General features: G+C 38.3%; 1 pseudogene; it reads right to left on the bottom strand.

Annotated features, from left to right (window-relative positions):
* Positions 1–5,811: 5,811 nt before the first annotated feature.
* LOC148157536 (uncharacterized) overlaps positions 5,812–21,071 on the bottom strand; it is a 39,952-nt pseudogene continuing 24,692 nt past the window's right edge.

Below are 21,071 nucleotides of genomic sequence, written 5' to 3'. Positions count from 1 at the left end.
CAACTTAATCCATTTGTGTATTTCTCTGTGTGGCCTGGCCAATACAAAGTTATAGTTATAATATTGTTTTAAAATTAATATTAGGAGAGATGATAAATTGCAGTAAGAAGGGAGATGTAACCCTGTAAACTAGAACAGATGAGTTTCCTGTCACCATATCAGATCAGCCACGGTTAATCATTTTCTACTTATTCACTGATGACAGTGATGTTGGTCTGATCTCCATTGGTTGCATATTAATATTAATCTAATATAATTAAATGTCAACATTGACAATTTTTTCACAGTTTGTTTAATTAGTTTCATTTAGTGACCTAAAGTCTTAAGCATGCACCTCATTTTATCTGTAATGAGGAGGGAGTTGTTTTTTTTAAGCTTTATTCGAATCATATATCTATTTTCACAGAAAAGAAGAACAATCACATCCACCCCCTGTGTTTTAAATATGGAAAATATTTTTTGTCCTCAGCTTATTGCAAATAAAACTCTTTCTTTTTGTTTGCGTCCCGATCTCAACCCAGCTCTCCTTCATCCTGTAATTGGCTCCGACAGCATGGAGGGCCCCCGTGCCGTGCCGAGCACTCGCATTACTGAACTGAAAATAATAATCATCATTGCTCTCCCTGAGAATTACCGTACATACTGTCTGAGGTAGAGTGTCAGATTTGAAGCTGCATCTTTGGCCTTTTCTTCTGTTTCTATGGAGATGGTGTAGTTGGAAAGCTCCACATTTCAGTCGACCTCAGAGAAACGAATGCTGTGAATTTAGCTGAATTGCTGAACTCGCCCTGTGTTGTGTGAGTTTTCAAAGTTTCAGGATGTTTCGGAACTTTTTCACTGACAGGTCCTCGGATTCAGCCAAGTGTTACCGAGGTGCCTTCATGGCCCCACAGGCTGACAGAAGACTGAATAAGCCTGCTTACTTTCACAGAAAGGGGAACCACTGTCCTTTTCTCAGACTGCTGGGAACACTTGGTAAAATTGCGAAAGCACCAATTTACCTTTCTTAAATCCAACATATGGAAATATCTCAGAGACGTAAGGAAAATCATTTCATCTAAATGGATGGATGTTTTGGTACAACCTCTACACTTTTTTGTTCATCCAGTTTTCTGTCTAATCCTATTTATGTCCCACCTCTGAATGACCCCGGTAATGGTTGTGTATTCTTCTTGATTGCAGTCATGGACATTAAAGCACCTTTGTTCTCAATTTCAGCAGCAACATAATCACATATGATATGTGAATGCCTATGAAGGCTTTAAAGCACAAAAGCAATCATTTTATCTAACCTCGGCACAGGAAAAGGAGGGGAAATTAAGTAGTGTGAGAACACTGCCAAGTTTACTGGATAAAAATATTAAAATTGAAATTATAGTCACTGATAAAACAGGTGAGGACATTTGAAAGACATCTAGTCCATTTGGAATTTTAACCAATTCGATTTCTCTTTAGGTGGGATCACTAGAGGAACAAGTCAGCATCGGGCCCGGGGGGCGGAGACAATGACCAGGCCCCTCACGTGCATCACCTGCGCTGCTGGAAACTATTCGGGGGTGGGGGGCTTTTGGGCCATATTTGTTGTTTGATTTTTACCCAGGAAGCACATTGGCTAAACCGTGAGTGAAACAGTCACTGGGACTGACTACTATATATTCCATTGAGGGACATTAAATATACCTTTCTGAACAAGCGAGGGCGCACTTTCTCTGTCTATAATCAGACATTAAAGCAACTTGAAACCATTCCTCCCTCCCTGGCACCTCCAGACCCGGGCCCCCATGGGCACCCATCCAGGCCTGGGCCGGGGGAGCAGCCGTCCCCCCACACCCCTCTATAGCTCCGCGCCTGGGTGGGATTTTTAGGAAGCCCACTAGGGGGCAGTATCAATCACATTTCAACTGACACTGTGGTAAAACAGCAAGGGAAGATTATGAAAGATATTAGGAATATCTCATGTATATGACTTACTCATTTACATGAGATATTCACCTTCTGGAGCAAATAATCATATCACAAAAGGAAAAAAAAACTAAATATGTTTGTTTAACTGGGTATTTGTTTTAAAAATGCTTCTTGGTAAGAAATACAGTGTTTAAAAGCTTGTCTGGTTCAGGACTTATTTTCAAGGAAATGCCATTTTGTAGCTCAGTCTAGTGTTACATTCAGTTATTCGTAATTTAACGCCTTGAAATTGGGCTTCTGTCTCTTTAAGAAACTCCTAGTCTTTCTGAAACTCCGCCTTCAGGAAGTCATCACAACATGCCTCCTCTATTAACCCTTTAACAACATTTTTACCAGCACTGCACTGAGAAGTAGCTCCTATAATGAGTTCAGCAGATGTGCAGTTCCACCAAATGTTTGCTAACTACAGCTGGCTAGTCCGACTTATCGAGAACAAAATTATATATGTGATTTTAATTGTGTTTGTTATTTAATGGAAACACCACAAATGAGAAATTGTTTTGTTTTTCAGCATTAGCAGAATACCAATGTTTTGCTCACATTTGTAATGGAATCACAGCCAAAATGTATCGCATACGGCTGTTGCTCTTGCTACAGCCCACTTTTTGTACGTCTAAGCAGATAAGTTGTTACAATTTATGTTTAAAATTTAAAAAGCAGAGAGCAACATGTTGTAAGTGGATGAGTGAACATTTCATTTTTGGAATCTTATTTTGAATCTAGAATCTTGGCTCCTGTAGGTGTGCTGCGTTAAAACTGAGGGAACTGAGGACAAGCAGGGTTGTGGAAATGGCTCCTGCTGTTGAAGCACATCTTATATAACTGCTTTTCAGAGGGTTTAGTGCAGCTGAGGACTTTACGGTGGTTTTAAATCACAGTCCAGTAATGCATTTATGTATAACTGAACTCATAAGCACTGAGCCTTTTCTCTTCATTGCTGCCTGTGACCAGCTTTTGTCCAAAAGAAGCCCTAAACAGCAATCTCCTTACTTCCCATTCTTCTCCACAGGGACGGGCTCTATGGAAGGGAAGCAATGCCTTTGCACTTTTACAACATTTCCCTCAATGATAAATCAATTTTTCAGACATGGAAAACATGGTTAAAAAAAAAAACTAAATTGGGTTTCTTTATCATTCTGAGAGTCAGATAAAAATAATTTCAAAAATAATAAGTACCAAGGGATTGGAGGCCATTAGCTGGTAAAATTAGCCTGAGCACATTCGATCAGGCTGCTTATCTGCTGTTAATTACCATTGTAATGGAGCAGAGCACCAGATCTACTCTCGTCCCCGTTTCTTCTCACTCTGCATGTGCTCTCCTCTTTATCGGCCTCTTTGCGTGTTGAGAAATGCTAATAAGCTCAGAGTTCCTTTAAATCTTGTTCGTCCTTTCCCGGTCACACTCAGATATACATCAACTTGTTACCCTTTTCAGATGAGTCACCGTCTGTCTTCTCTGTGCATCATAATAAGGAGCTTAGTCACTTCTGGTGTCCCAGATCTGCATGAGCATCATTTAGGGAACATTAAAAAACAACACTTACTCAGCTGTGTTTCTGCTTGATGTTTTCAGGGCTAAATAGAAGCTCGGCCTACTGTCAACTGCATCATGAGTTGCATCTGAAGTTTTTCATTAACCGGGACCACTGAGAGTCCAGTGATGCTGTCTGTTTCCAATTCCTTTCAGCTCAGAGGACTTTACAGCACCTGCTTTGGGTGCTATTGCAACATCCTCCTCAACCTTTCTCTTTCAGATCATTCCTTTGTGTTGATTTTCTTAGTTCTTTTTGGTGTTATGCCGTTTCTGGTTATGAATTGTACAGACAATTTAAAACTGAAAGATGCTGATTAGCATCTCAAGACCTCTAACAATAACTGAACTACAATCCCAAATCGCAAAGCTATTGATAAGGAGGCTTCATGGATGCAAAGCACAAAGAAAAAGGAAAAAATTCATGACTTTCATATATTTTTCAGGCACTTTGCACAGTTATCACTACATGTTGAATAGACTGTGTATGTTAACATAGATCAACAGCAAGCCAAACTCAATTTTTATGAGCCAGGAACAGTCTTGACAGCTTACAATTATTGCTTAAAAGCTCAATGAAAGGGTTGAGAGAAACTATAAAAACAAACAGAAAATAAAATATGCATCAGTTTTCTTATGAAAAATAAATGCACCAAATAACATTGCTAGTGCCAGAACCATACATTAGAATTAACCTTAGCTGTTACTAGTAATAAAAGTTCATTTTAGCGATCTTTTTGTATGCTAATTAGATCTTTAGCATAATTGCTATGCAAAAAAGCTCTTGGGCTAATTCCTGGAATAAACACATCCACAAAACAATATCTAAATAAACTTCTTATAAAACACATAACATCAAACAGGACAAAGTTTAGACTTACAGCCATTGGTTTTGAAGGTGTAAATAAAGATTTAGGACACAGGAGGCAAAGTTTGCACATAGATATGCAGGCTCTCTGTAAAGGTGACTTCTTAACTGACTACTGCTTCCGTTACCCATAATGCCATGTAATCGGAATTCATCTTCATAAAATACATACAATGGTTGTATAGCTCTACAATAGCTATACAGCTATTCTTCTATACAATAGCTGCATAGAAGTTTTTTTATTAAATGACCACCTTTTAAACAAAAATTCTTCCAAATAAATTATTTTTTTTCTTATCACTCAATCATTATGAACCATTTCTAACTTTTAGCCTTGGGCAGAACACACATAAGGGGTTATGTTACCTTTAGTGCATAAAATATGCTATATGTATCAAACAGTACTTCAAAGACATATGACTTTGTAATTTAAGGCCTTGAAATTGTGCTTTTGGCTCTTTAAAAATTCCTACCCTTTCTGAATCTCTGTCTTCAGCACAGCAAAAAAAAAAAGAAAAAAAAAGAAAAGAAAGTGTTGATTCAACTACTACAGAGTTGATTTTAACACTGTTTCAGGGTTTATATAGGTCCACACTCTTCAGAGTTAAGGGTTAGGGTTAAAATGTGTTTCCAACATTTTAAACTGTTGCATAATGAACAAACATTGATTAGGAATCAATATAAGTTTTGAATATCAAAAGACTTTTAGATCTGGTATTTTTTACAAGAAATCTTTCATTATAAATAGCCCTTAAAGCATGAAAATGAAAAAAGGTCTCTGTTATGTATTTGGTCAAAGCAAGGATCTCTGAAAAGCTGTTTGAAAAAATGATTGTCAACTAAAAATATATCACTCACCTTGCTCTCAAGTCCCTAAATCTCTGGTTAGGGACTTGAGCAAGGTGAGTGAGTGAAGGTGATTCCTTCATTTTGCCAACATCAGTGTCATACACTGCAAAAAAATTATAAAAAATCACTAATGCAGCATCATAAAAGACATAAAACACAAAGTGTCTTTTGAATAACTCAAATGCTCCAAGGGAACAGTTTGCTTGGCATGGGACGAGTCACCTATCCATGATGATGTAGATGCTGTCAATCTTGCTCATCTAACACCAAACAACAAGGAGGTATGGCTGCAGATCCTATTGGTCCTGGAGATGTTCCTCTAAACTGCAGCATGACTTAAATTAAAAATATATATAAACCAAACATAAGGAACCAGACATATGGCTACAGCCATTGTAAAACTTTAAGGAGTCATACTACAGCTAATGAAAGAAATTAATGTCTTCCCTGACATACTCAAAGCTGCCATTTAATCACCAGTTGAATATAATATATATAAAAGCAACGTGACAAATTACTACACATATTTTTATTTCAATTACCTTATAAAAGACAGCAAGTGTCTCGACTGCATCCCTTGCACTGATTCCTGGAGACTTCAGGTGGTGATGGAAGGAGATGTCACCATCCTCAAGGCATACTCCTCTCTGATTGGTTTAGCAGGAAGGTGCCTGACAGGATATTTCATTTTAGTGAAAACATTGACTTTTTAACAAATTTAAAAATGTAAAAACACACCTACCTATGTTTATTAATCCTGTGAGCCACTAGTATGTTCATCATTTGTCTTCTTTTGGCATCACTGAGGGTTTCTGTTGTTCCACAGTTTTGCAGAACTTCTTCACCACCAGACATCTTTTGTAGGACACCTTCAACTAGCTATGAAATGAAGAATTACAGAAATAAGAAATATATAGAGACTTTTAGATAACCCAAATATGGCACAAGAAGTTTAAAGAGTTAGGGGCACACTGACATCATGTTACCTTTTTAGCAGACACTCCATTATCAGCATTGTCACCTTTTTGCTTCTTGCACAATATCTCATCCGTGATATTATTGTTGACGTTGATGCATTTGAGCTGAAGCTTGAGAAAGGCTCAGAAGCAGTTGAACATTCTGAAAACTCTGGAGAAGAAAAAACAACATCCTTTTGTAAAATCTTTTTGACGCTTGTTTTAATTTGCTTTTATATCTTGCCATCATGGCAGAAAACTTTCAGCATAACATTGACTTGTCTACTGAGGTCACTGAAAATTTCTCCATCAACGTCAGCATCTGTTGCATCCTTAGATGGAACTTTGGCATCAGGTGGCAGGCAAAATCTTTCGATGACTGGAAAAGTAAGAAGGCAAAATATTAGAGTGTAATTAGATAAGCAGCCAGATTTTGCAGTTAGCTTTATTTGAGTTATTAGTTAGTATTTTGAGTTAATCTGATTAGCATGGTGAACATATTGGAAAATTGAAAATACTGTCATGAGTTGGGGTTTGAAGTAGTGAGGATGGACATGGCAGGGTGCATGTATATGGATGAGAATAATGGCTTAATGGCAAATCAACAGAACACAAGAAAGCAAAGCTCCAACATTGGTAGCATCTGATGAGAAGTTACAAAAGCACAACACAACAGTAAGACCAGGACCTGACAGAGAACAAGAGACACAGGTGGGTGGTATAACTCCAGGCCTCAAGGGCCGGGCTCCTGCAACTTTTAGATGTGTCTCTACTTCAACACACCTGAGTCAAATAATGAGGTCATTAGCAGGACTCTGGAGAACTTGACTGCATTTAGGAGGTGATCGGCTGTTGGATTCAAGTGTGTTGGACCAAGGAGACATCTAAGAGTTGCAGGACACCGGCCCTCGAGGACCAGGATTGCTCACCCCTGCTCTAACCTCATCCAATTTCCCATACGTGTCCCGGTCACGATGATACTGGATCAGCATCTTACTGGTGTATGGAATAAACCTAGACAAAGCAAAAATAACTTAAGTCAAATGTTCCCCTCAGTGTGCAATACTATCTGCCCATTGGAGAATGTGACACTTCGGCGTCGTCCGCCTATTAGCAGAGGCTATTAGCTTTTACATTCCCATGGCCAAAATGATTATTTTAAATGGTACAAAAATAGAACTTTATTTTTCACAAGTACACAGTCCGATATTTTATGTGTGTGTGTTTGTGTAAAAGTTACAGCTACAACGGTGTTACTATTGTAAGTGCTACAGCTGCTAACAAGCAACCCACACATGGGCTGCTAGCTAGTACATCGGGTATAGTTATTACAAAATAGACATACCATATTTTCCGCACTATAAGCCGCACTGGATTATAATGCGCACCTTCAATGAATGGCCTATTTTAAAACTTTTTCCATATATAAGGCGCACCGCATTATAAGGTGCATAGAATAGACGCTACAGAGGCTGGAGTTAGGTTATGCATCCACTAGATGGAGCTGCACTAACGAGAATGTCAACAAAACAGTCCGACTCCGGTCGGCGAGGAGAGCCTTCCGCGACTGGGCCGGGGTGTGGCCGGACGATGGTGACCCTTCTCCGTTCGCGCACAGCATGTTCGTGGAGAACGTGGTGCTAAATGACCTGCAGACGACCTGATTCTAGACGGTCAGTAGGTAGATAGGTCAGTCAAACTTTATTAATAGATTACAAACCAGCGTTCTGACAACTATCCCAGCATGCACTGCGCGCTTCTTCTTCTACGGGCGAAAATGAAGTCGGTGGCTGCTTACCGTAGTTGCTAGACCTGTTATGGCTCAATATTGGTCCATATATAGGGCACACCGGATTATAAGGCGTACTGTTGGTTTTTGAGGAAATTGAAGGTTTTTAGGTGCGCCTTATAGTGCGGAAAATATGGTAGTATTAAATTAGTGGGGGGAAAAAAATCACATCACTATCAACTTAAAAGTGCTTGACCAAAGATTGAAGAAGTTGTACTTACCATTTAGAACAGCAGGAGATGACCAAAATGGAGTCGTTTTCAAATTTCACTCCAAGGAAGACGAGGAAGGAGGGAGGAGCTTATTTTCCTCCCATCAGAGTTCTTCTTCTTCTTCTTATCGGTTTTACTGGCGGTTGGCAACAAACTGTTAGTAGCATTACCGTCACCTACTGGTATGGAGTGTGGGACGTGATGGCCTATCTATTTATCTATATCTCTATATACATATATTCTACCATAAAGAAAATAATAACTAAATAAATTCTACCTAAACATACACACATACATACACACGTAAATATACATACGTGCTTGTGCACTTTGTAGTCTATCCTTCTATATTATCCACACATTCACAAACACATAAACTATTATCAAATTCTATGAAATAGTTTAGTTTTCTTTAAAAATCGAATAACTATTTGCATGTTTACTCCCCAAATTCTTCCTCAAAATATCTAATAAATTAACCTTTTCTTTAATACTTTCAAACTCTCTCCTCATATATCTTCTCTCTTTTTCATATTTATGACATTCTAATATAACATGCTCTATAGTTTCATATTTCTCACAGTAATCACATTTGCCAGTATTGTGCTTTTAAATTTTATAAAGTGTATAATTAAGTCCTGTATGTCCAAATCTTAACCTTGTTACCACTCTTTCCTCCTTTCTATTCCTTCTTCCATTTCTTCTTTCTCCTACAATCTTCTGAATTTGACAAAACCATCTTCCTGTTCTTCCTTCATCCCACCTTTTTGCCATACTTTCAACAGTTTTTCTTTAACAATACTTTTTCCTTCAGATTTACTTGTTTTAACTGTAAAACTAATAGGATTCTGAATTGCCCTCTTTGCCATGTTATCTGCCCTCTCATTTCCTTCTACTCCAATATGTGCTGGAACCCACACAAATATAACTATCAAACCCATGTTTTGTATTCTGAATAATGTATGTAGGGGTGCCGCCAGGAATCATGGGCCCCCTGACAAAAAATTAGTTTGGGCTGCTGCTGTTACAATTTTTTGAGTCTATTTGACCCATAAAAAGCGTCACAATTTTAAAGGCTTGCATCTGCCTTGCTTTCTTTGGTTCAATACTGATACTAGCACAATATTTACTGCTCATGAATTTAACATCCAACAGTCCACATCCAGTATGCAAGTAGGTTGCTTACATTTTTTCTATTAGATTACTGAAATGCCTCTCCCCATGAGCAACAGTCAAAAGCAATGTGCAAAATGTACATGAAGCAATCCAGACTTCTCAAAAATGCTATGTAGTTGCATTTTATTCAAGCTACAACTTTAATAAAAAATATGTTTTCTCCATATTTGTTAAAGGTTTCACAATGTCATAGCAGTTTGTTATGAGACAGATAATCTGTGAAAATAATCAATCTCCTCCATCTCCTTCCTGAATTACTATTACTGGTTAAAGTAATGCACTGTTCTGACCAAAACAATCAATCAGAACTAGTAGGACACTCAATTAGCCTCATTCACTCACTGCTAAATGTGCTAATGGTGGAGAAACAACTTATCATTACAAGAAACCGTTTATCTCACACCTCAACAAACAGGTGTTCAGAAAACAAAACCTGACAGGGAACTGTTTGGCAATTAGTCCTTGGAAATCAGTTGTTGCCCTGTAAATTTTGATTAAATTTATTGACTTTATTAACAAGTACACTTCTCACTTAATAATAGGTAATTATACCTACAGTAATTCTACTATTACACAGCAATGAGGAGAATCTACTAACTCATTTTCTTGTCGAGGAGCAGTTGCTCTACTCTCGGCTTCTCCTGATGACAAAGCTGCAACAAAAGTTTGTTTCTTTGGTTTGATCTTTTCCCAGAATGCCAAGAAAAACTTAATTATGCATGTCAGAGATTAAATATTTTTCGCCATGACCTGGCATTTAGAAAATTTGTACAAAAGTTCTACATTTGAAAGAATGATCCACAAAAAAGAAGCAAGACTTCTGAAAATAGAGTGGGGGAAAAAGCTGCAAAAAGCAGATAAAATGTCAATGACAGAAGTGTACTGCGGGTTTTGTGAGCTCTTTTGTACAATCTTATCAAACACCTTGTAACTATTTGTGTGGCAAATTAGATGGAGTGAGGGGGTATTTAAGAATCAGATTAAAAAGGAGTCTCCACACTCTCCCTTTGAAATGCTTCTGTTCACCCCTCTAGAGTTTATGCAGCTCACACACAGAACATCACAAAACCATATGGGCATGAACGCCTCTGTCTGCACTGACGCTTCTCTCACTGGTGTTGTAGTGGAGATCACTCACAACATTTTACTCCAAGGAAAGCTCACTGCAAATAAAACTGAAAGTAGAAGAAAAGCTTTAGTTTCCCTCTACATTAACAAATTTTAATTATTTGTTAATTAGAAATTTCCAGATATGATTAAAAAGCCAGATTAATATAATGAGTTAATATGTAAGAATAATGAATTTAGAGATGATCTAAGAATAAGAAGATAGCAAATTATTGCAGTATTCATGATTCAGAACAATATTGATTTCTTTCTGTTCTGTTCAGGTTTACATTAAATGCAAAAGTTCACAAAGTGTTTCTATGTGTGGCAGGAAGAAGGTGGAGGCTGCACCAGCTGGCCGGGTGATTGCAAATGAGCCAATAGCGTCAGAGGGCGCTCAGTATAAAAGCTGAGGTAAGCCGCGGACTGACACTTATTTTTTTGCTGTTGACACGTCGCGTGCCGCGCTTCCGTGTTGGGCTGCTCTGTGTGCCGAGTACAGAAACGTACTGGCGTATTTACCTCTACGTTTGATGGTGGGTGGAGTGGTTCCTGTCAAGTGCCGAAGTTTGTGAGCGTTCCCGTTTGGGTGGAAGCGAAGGGAGCTGGGCCTGATCGGAATCGCAGCTGTTAGCCACACACTTAAGCTGCTGCTTTGCCTGGACTGAGTCACCGCTTATTTAGTGGTCAAGAGAGACCGGTGTGTGGGACACGCCCCCCCCCGAGATCAGAACAAGGAGCGGCTGATCGTGCTCTGTTTCGGATTAGATTGCTCATTTTGCAGTGCCTGTCAAGCACAGGGACTTTTATGGTTTTACTTATACACATTTTTATATCTCTTTTACTGCCTGTATTTTAACAATTTGTCTCTTTTTTATTTTTATTTTCTAGACCACTGGTGGTGCGCTCGGACCTGGATGCGGCGTCCCTTTTTGGTGTGACTGTGCCGTGATTAACACTAATGGGTGGAGGGCATTTCAAAGAGTGAGTGACTTCCCGGGTGTTTGTTTTGATTTGTTTTGGAGCCTACCATCCAGGACCTAGTCGCACCCACCGGTAAGCCTAGTTTGATTTATATTGTGAATTTTCTTTTTGTTCATGTACAGGTATTTTTATTCTTTTGTGATAAATTATTATTGACTTAACCTGTCTCCTGCTGATTGCAAAACCGGACCTGTGTCCTTTACCGTTAATTCCTGGGTGATAACCCCAGGTGGCGTTGTTGGCAACAAACAAAATTAATAGTATGGTCAAACCACTGAATGCCACATATGTCAAGTCAGTACTAAAGGTGTGCAATCAGTATGCATATGTTGATATTCATCCAGTGACAAATAAGTATATGCCCAGTATCAGTGTTAATAGTACCGATACTTTTTAATTATCATGCTAGTATTGATATGATATTGATTTGCTATTGATATTACTAATGTTTTGGATCGGTCCATCCACCTCTCATAGCAATGGCCTTTAGTGAAGATGGCTTATGTAGAGAAGTCTGTTTGGATGTGTAGTCAAAACCAAGAATGATGGAATTATGATGTGATGTGCCTTTCTGAAACTTCTTTCATAATTTCATTAGAATATTTAGCCATTATTTAAGGGTGGATTCACAGCATCTGACTTTTTCTGGTGCAAAATTATGAAGCATGAGTCAGATAAAATACTACACGACCGTTCAGACCGCAGACGCTTTAAAAACTATTGGATGCATATCCGAATTAGTCACTTGTTGAAGAGGCACAAATAAGATTTTTTGAAAGGTGAAAATATTGGAATTGGGCCATTCAGACCTATATCTGACCTGAAAAAGTGAGATATAGGTCACATATGGGCAAAAAAAAAAAAATCATAGCTAGTCTCGCAGTATCCATTAATACCAAGGATAGGCACTTTTACCTGAACATTTCAGAATTATTAGCATTGGAATTGCTATGTGACAGCAGTTATGATTGAATCAAAGTAAATATGCAAGCAACCAGTGTTTGTCATTGCATATGAGTGCATTACTACATTTGCAGCCATAAAATAATTATCAGCATCTGTACCTTGGCGCCTGTTGACAGTCACATCTCCATTAGAGATGTGACTGGATTTCAGCCTGGGTCTGCTGTTAGCAGACCCAGGCAATAAATCATGGCAACTGTTGGGAAACACACCTTGTTCTGCTGGCACCATTAAAAGCTGCTACTGACATCACTGCCTCTGCAACCTCACACCTAATGGGGAGTTTTAAGTATTTCCATTTGTACTTAATAACAGGATTCAAAGGAACTCATAAGGGACCAAGCAAAATCCGCGAGCAAAGACCATCTTTTGCAGATCAGCCTTTCTGAGCTGTCACAGCAGCCTCCCTCTGGCTCATAAATAACTGCAATATACCTCTGTCTTCTTATTAAGGACACCTTCAGCTCTGCAGTTTGTTACAGTTTTTATCTGCTGCATATCTCACACCTTCAGTTTACCAAAGCAGAGAGGAAGTGAGCCTTGACTGACAAAACACTAGATAAGACACAGTCCATAGCACAGAGTGGGACTATCAAACCTTTGTGGATCCAGATGTGTTTTAAAGAGTTGAATACAGGATATGCAGGAAACTGCTTAAGGGGTTCAAATTAGACATTAGAAAATACCATGAAAAACTTCACAATAGCTCTGATGAATGGTCACATACAGTGATGTAGCAAGGTTTCAGATAATATCTGCTTTACTTTGTATGGGAAATAGATGAATTGATGGATATAAGAACAATTCCAGTGTAACCAAATGGCTTAAAACTGTGTGCATTAAAGGGACAACAGTAAATTTATTCTTAAGGAGATATGTCTCCTTAATGACAAATATTTAAAAGAAATGTAACTTTGTAATTTAATGCCTTGAAATTGGGCCTCTATCTCTTTAAAAATCCCTGCTCTTTCTGAAATTCCACCTTCAGGAAGTCATCACAACACCACTTCTCTAATAACACTTTAACAATGTTTTTACCTGCATTGCACTGAGAAATGGCTCCTATAATGAGCTCTGCAGATGAGCAGTTCCACCAGGTGATTGCTAATTGCTGCTGGCTAGTCTGAAGAAGATGAGTGGGGGAGGGCAGCTCTGTGAGGTGGAAGCTTAGAGGATTGAAAACTGCAGCTCTGAAGAGCTGCGCCTCAAAGGTGGTGCTTGGTCTCACTAGGCATTTTGCCATGGAGATTAAAGGATTTCTCAGACATGAATGAAATAATCAAGGCAACAATCCAGGTATTTTTCGAAGAGGAAATAATATGATATTCTGCAAAGCTCAAAAATGTAAACTAAATAAAACAGACCCTAAAGTGTTGCATAGGCAGCTAATAAACTTAATATGCACTGGTGAGCATACTTTCGCTAATCTGCTAAGAGTGGATTATTAGCAATAAAAGATTTGACCCTGTTGAATGTTGTAACACATTTCATTGACACATAGCGGGTATCAGTATGGTTGAATTTAGCTTAGCATTAGCTTCTGTTGAATACCATGTAGATATGGTATATAGATATGATATAGATTATAGGTAGCGAAATAATGTTTATGAGTAGTGCTTTACTGTTGGCAGTTAGCGCAACAAACCAGTGTTTGTTTAAATTTTCAGTTAAAATAAACTGAAAATTTATTTTAACACATTGTATTGAATGAAAACATTTCAAAATGAATGAATGAGCTGTAAGCTGTAGTTGTTTCCTCTGTAAGTGATGACAACAGATCTCAGACTCCTCAGGATTATAGCCACAATACCACACCATGTTCATCTTCTGTTTGGAGGTAAAGATATGGATAAATCAAATAGCAGAATCATAACAAGATCATCTAGCACAGGGGTGTCCAAAGTCGGTCCTCAAGGGCCGGCATCCTGCATGTTTTAGTTCTCTCCCTAGTGGTTGTAACAACCTCTTCAGCAGGTCAGTGTTCTGCTTAGGCCTTCTAATGAGCCATCATTTGATGTAGGTGTGTAAAACCAGGAGAAAACTAAAACATGCAGGATGCCGGCCCTCGAGGACCAACTTTGGGCACCCCTTATCTAGCAGTATATAGGGGAACCATAGTACTGCAGTTTGCTGTAAGAGGTGAACAATCAGAGTACAGATCCATTTCAAGAGGCAAAAGATTAGCCTCTAGTGGAGTCTGTCATTGTGTGACTGTCTGAGGCGGACTGATACAAGCTTCCACAATTATGTGATGTGACAGAACATTTGTCTGAAGCCCATCTGCAATAGACTGCCATCACCACAGAGGCTTGCATAATTTCCAATCATAGTAGAGGTCATATGCGATTTTCATCTTGTGCATCCATATCTATAATTCTACCATAAATTACCTATCATATTATTCCAAACAAAGAGACTCTACTGCAGTATTATCATGACACTGCTGTGATTTGGGCTAAAGATTGTTGTTCTCTTTTAGTTTTTCTTCTTTTTTTCTCATAGGCTCATTGAGGATACAGGCAAAATGCTGAAAGAAAGTCTCTTTTTCCGCACATAATCACGAGTCATGAACTTTCAACTCCCATCATGCACTGTGTCGTTCTTAAAGGGGTATTATCATGACAGAAATCTATGACAAAAAAATAAAAAATAAAGTAGTTTTAGCATATATTTAACCATAAATCAAATGAATAGTTCTAACTAAATATTAAATCAAATAAATGCTTGCCCAATAAGAGAAGTATACCTATTAATTGAACATTATCACGTTCTTAACATATCTTCAGGGCTCTAGATATTTTCATGAAAAGTAAAAGAAAAGAAAAAAAAGATTTTCTTTTAGTATCTCTTTTCAAACCAGCCTGTACATATGTTTGACTTCAGACTTTATTAGTACACCTGGTCTCTAAGCTGTACATTCAAGAAACCCCTTCAAACATCTAACAAACTAAAGTGAGGAGGGGAGTGAACCTTCTCACTGATGTCAGTGAGTGGTAAATGGCTCCAAGAAATGTATCACTCAAGTTATTTCAGCCTAAAGGGAGTAAAGCTAGCTGCTGGAAGGAAAGGTATGCTAACATTTCCTCAGTTGTAGAGGTGCACTGATTGCAGTTTTCTGGTAAATCAGGATTTGTCTGAAAAGTTGCCAAATTTAGCAATGAAGTTGCTAAATTGGCAACAGTGGGCGACTATTGTTAACAGGAGCTGGTGGGCGGGTCTGTTATCAGAGTAAAAGGTGTCAGAATGGTATCAGCAGCTGATTTTCAGAACTTTGTGAAGGTAGATTAGACCAGTAGATAAGATGGGTTTCTCATGTTAGTCTCAGTCAGTTGTCAATCTACCAAAATCAAGGACATTTGGCCGATTTTATGAGCCAGTCATATTAATCTCAAACTTTCTTTTCCAGATAGTATTTTCTATATGGTATCGGATAAGCTCTTGAGCGCATTTGCAGTTTTTCTGCAGACCGATGTCTTTCAGTCTAGACCCCTGCTTTAAAATTTCTGTAAACCTTCAATAGTACAAGAAAAAAACATCAGCAAATGCACCTTTACTCTAGTCTAGCTTGTATGATCCAAATAGATGATGGTTTAAGTTGGTTTGACTCATCATCTAAGTCTGAACTGAAAGGTTTCTGCTTAGCTTACTAACTCTCCTTTAAGTTAGTGATGCTGTGTCATGAACTTGTCTATGATTAGAAAGTCACACTCTGCAGAGCCACAAAACCGACCAATGATGCCAAGAGAAAGATCAGGGGATGCATTCTGCCTAAATGTCACTTTGTACCAACAGCTATAATGGACAAGCTTTGGTTAAGGTTGCAGTTAACTGAGCATGCATGGTTGCTCATGCAAACACTGAAGTTTTAATGAGGCGATGACAGTGGACTCACACAGGGTTTGCTGCTCATGCTGAGCAAGCGTCCAGGTCTGGCGACTGAGTACATGACCAATGTGCTAAAGAGAAGTCAGACCACACAATTATGTAACAAGCAGTCAACTATTCATGATGAGCTCACTCAAGGCACACTGAGAACTAAACCCAATGCTGCTCCAGCACCAAACTTCATCAACAGTTGAGTTGGTCGTTCCAAAGTGTTGGATCCACCGCTCTTCAGGAAAATTGCAGACTACAATTGGCCAAAAATGCACCAACTAATGGATGCTATGCTGGAAAGAAAAACAGTGTGATTCAAATGGATCAGCGTTCAGTAGTCATAATTTTACGGCTGGTAATTTATATCAATACAATGTCACAGAGCAGCATAGTGCATGAAAGTTTTTCACTTGGGTAAATGACATTCCGTCACATTTATTTTGAAGAAGAAAAAAAACCTGTTGGGTGTTAAAACGATTGATAAAAAAAAAAAACAATAACAATGAAATATGGAATCTTCCCTGTCCGTTCCAGCCAAAGTACAAAGACTGAGCATTAACTGAACTAGAGGCAACTTGTCATGCTTTACAATGTGAATTGATGCTCTTTTGGCTGCGTCCATATCGTTTCCACTGCCTGCTGTTATCACTGAAAACAGGTGTTCCCAGCTTCCTCTGAGCGCCGATAAGCTGCAAGCCATTGATTACAGAGGATCACAGTATTTCCATCGGATTTCAGCTGACAGACTATTAGAATGACTTATACCTGCAATTATCATTTATTAAATACACCGCACACAAAAATCTCAGCTTTGTAGTGCCTTACTGAAACATATCTACATTTTCCACTTTGTAATGCAGAATTATTTCTATTTATGTTCAGTACAGATTACTGACTCATCACTACAAGTATTTTTTATTTTTTTTTTGTAATATTCAGAACATATTGTTCCATTTCAATATGATACAGTTAAACAGCAACAGCAAGAGTCAATTTACATCCAAGGAGAGTCGATTTACATCCTAATGAGTCATTTTCTTTTGAAGATTGAACACCACAGCTATTCTGCTTCTTGAATATTGCTTGGAGAGAAAATGATGTCATTTCATTTAGAGACCTCCACAAATACATAAGGCTTATGGAATTAAAATAAGAAAATAATTACAATTCAAAAAAGAGGGCCAAGTCTTGACTAGTTTATGATTATACAAACAACAAAAATGAAATCATCTGTATGGGGGAATTTTTCTACCATAATCCAAGAGCACCCATTTTCACTCTGAAAAACAGGATTTCATGTCTTTTGTTCTCAAAACTTTTAATACTTTTGCTTTTATTTTGAAAGCAGGATTTCATGTCTGTCTTCTCAATACTTGTAATGTTTGTACTCAAAACTTCTCGCGCTCAAAGTATCTGCTCAGACTCTCTGAAAGTGCCTTTTGGCACAGTGTTGTATTTTCGTTCTACAGGGTGAGCCATAAGTTTCCATACATAGAAAAAAATAAACATTTTATATTGGACAACCATTTTTATTTTTGTGGGATCCTATAATCGCTGAACGTCTTGAACCACTTCATGGTTGATCTGCAACATTTCCAGTTTTCTGAAACCTGCAAATAAGTTTTGCCAGTGTCGTGTGTGTGATGCCCGTTCTGTGATTTCTGTTAAAGTTTTGTGCAACCATGTGACGACTTCCTAATCCAGCCATCAGTATAATTTTAGTTCTTAGCTCTTTTGTCAAACACGATACATCTCCCATGCTACAGCATGCTGACTAAAAACATTTATTGTTATATTTGCACTAACATAATGCTCAACAAGGCTTACCTTTAGCAGATCTTCAGTGACTCAGAGCATACAACATCATTAATCACAGTGTCAAAGCTTATTCCCCTGACAAGGTCAGTCTCACTGGCTGGCTACAGAATACAGACAGATACTTCTTCATTTTACTCTTACTCAGAAACCTCTTTGCTTAGATTTATGAAAGAATTGGCAAAGTCGGCTTCCACCATTTGGAGGATGTACTTACTTTACAGCAAGCTCAGTGATGCATCTTTCAGCTGCCAGTAAGCCACAAACAACATCTTCATAGAACCTCACTTAACCTTGTAAGAGCTCTCATTTTTGAGAGATCTATTCGAAAACATATTCAATGTAGCAGCATAAATGGTACGCTGCCACTTTAAGGCCAATTTCGGCTGCTGCATATAAGCAAGTCTTCACCTGTCATGAGGCTGCTTGCGTCTTGACGTCAACTCCATCTGCTTCCTTTGTTTGCACCGTGCTGGAGTGACACTCGCTGCTGTTTTGCCTACCTATAAAGAAATGTTTTAAAAGATCAACCTGAACTTTCCCCTGCTGCCAGGAGCATTGATGGCACTACAAATAGGATAAAGTGCAATATTGTAGTACTTTTGTGTCACTGTTTTACTCGTATTGTTTCATTTTTTTTGTCTTTCTTTTAGGGACTGAGGCTTCTGTGGTGGCAGTGGTGACCCCTGGTGGCAGTTGTCTTGTCTTGTGTGTTTTGTTGGAGCACCTTTGTCTTTGTTTGCTGTGTGTGTGTCCAGGGTGATCCCTTTTTCTTCACTGGATGTTGCCTCTTCCCTCACTACTTCCCCCATTGGTAAGCCTCAGTTTCCTTTGAGATTTAAACATTTTATTATAATCAATTTTGTTAAATGCATTCACTGTTTTTAACCATCCAATTTCAGGCAATGGCTAATTCAAAAACATATTGAAGTTTAATGCATTTTGTAGAACTTTCTGAATCTTATCTCATTTCCAGCAGAACTTACCTGTATCCTTATTATATTACATTTTCCTGGAGTTATTCCAGGTGGCGTTTTTGGTCATTTTAACCTTTAATATTCTATATTTGGGTTCATAATAAAAAGAAAATCTACCCTAGGTTGCCACATCAATATGAATTTAATGTCTCAGAAACTACAAGAGGTTTATTAGGCCTGAGCAGCAAAAGCGTTGCTAAGGCCTATTAGAATTCAAATGTTTATTACTTTTCTCTTCCAAAAAGAAGAGCCATTTTGGGAGGAAGCAAAATCTCAGATTTTGGTTATTTATTTATTACACTGTTACATTTTTACCATGGAAATCACTTGGTGAAATGCGTCATATAAAACAACTTGACTTCTCTTTTTGCTTTTCCATCACGTCACAAAGGTGTTACTGATTTTTTTTTCATCAGATACCTTTTTTCAGTGTATTAAATTCGTATTTCCTTGGTTTTCTTTGATTGCTAATAAAATTTGAAACATTTCAGTGTGCCAATAGCAGAACAAATCTTTAATGTGACTCAATTGTGCACACAAACAAGGCACATACTTTGGTTCCACTCTGCTCTCAACGAAGACCTTTAAAAAAATAAATATAAAATATAAAAACAAATGTAGGTTTTTGTTATTTTACAAAAGAAGGAGGCCAGGATGAATTAGTGCAAAAATGCACTTCAGTCTCGGCACTCTGACTATTTAAGAGAGTCCTGGGGTAAAACACCAACTTCTATTGGTTTATTTTTAACCATTAGTGAAGGAACTGAGTTGCCATGGCAATTGAAAAGGGGCTTACTTCCTTTTTAAGAGGTTAATATTCCTCTTAGAATAGACCTATCATACAATAAGCAAAGTTTGAAACGCACAAAGAAATTGATGCAGTGCTAAACAGAATTTGTACACACTCATTAGCATATGCTGTAGCATGCCCACCGTCGCTGGCTGGCCAACACATCCTGGAACCTTCTTTCCACAGAGTGCATTGGAGCCAGTCTGACAGATAAACACAGTCTCCATGTTTGCTGGACTCCTCAGCCAGGGAAAGATTCTTCCCTATAGAGGAAGATTAACAGAAACTATTCACTGTCCAAACATATTTCAGTCCTCTGGGAAATGAATTGAAAACTGGAACCTGAATACCAGCGAAAGAAAGGACCAGTATTATTGTAAACATAGGCATACTTCCAGATGTTCTGTTTTAAATAAATGTTACTTGCATTGTTTTTCCCCACTTTGAATCTTTTTTTCTCCCCCGTAACATTTTGGCGTGTAATCTCCACAGTTTGCCCATCATCTTTCAGTTTCAACATTTACAAATGGCCTTCATTGTCCCACAGAGGAGACATTCTGGATATTTACTGTTGACAATATCACAGCGATATACAAACGCTAAAGCTAAATTCAAAAGCAGCAGATTTTTCTCTCTTCCCTGAGTGTGGTGCAAACACTGAGGCGTACCTGAAGAGCACAACAGTAGAATACTCTGGGGAGCAGACAACAGCATTCCCAAGCATTTGTCATCTTAAACGTTACCGTTGTGGAACAGCCATATCTTTGGGATGCGGCTGATACGTACCTTTTTTGTTTTTTTTTCCTCCAATGTCTGCTAGCCAGAATGGCGTCAGAGCCACTCAGCCGAACCTCAGCTCCCCCTCAGAGCAAAGCACTTCATTCATGAAAAAACAAAAACTATTCTATTTTCTGTCCTCACACAAAGATGACATGTTTGTTACACTGAGAGATTTTTGTGTGGAAAAGAGAAGTTGTCACTAACTTGGCTGTACAACAAACAAAGCTGGTTTATTGTTTTACAGGCATCACAGCATATTTCAAAATGGCTGCCCTTCCTTCAGTCTTAGTCCACATGTACACACACCTCAAACCCCGCATTCTCAATTCAAATCATCCAATCACCTCAGTCTGCCAGAGCGGAAAAAGAGAAAGTCGGCATGTGCATAAATATTGTAAACATTAACAATTAGCAATAATAACTTTTGTGTATA

The sequence above is a fragment of the Poecilia mexicana genome, unplaced genomic scaffold (genome assembly GCF_051168715.1).
Source record: "Poecilia mexicana isolate PSO_F unplaced genomic scaffold, ASM5116871v1 scaffold_10, whole genome shotgun sequence".
NCBI lineage: Eukaryota > Metazoa > Chordata > Actinopteri > Cyprinodontiformes > Poeciliidae > Poecilia > Poecilia mexicana.
Note: the sequence above shows the minus strand (reverse complement) of the source record. Positions and strands in the feature narration are given on the sequence as shown.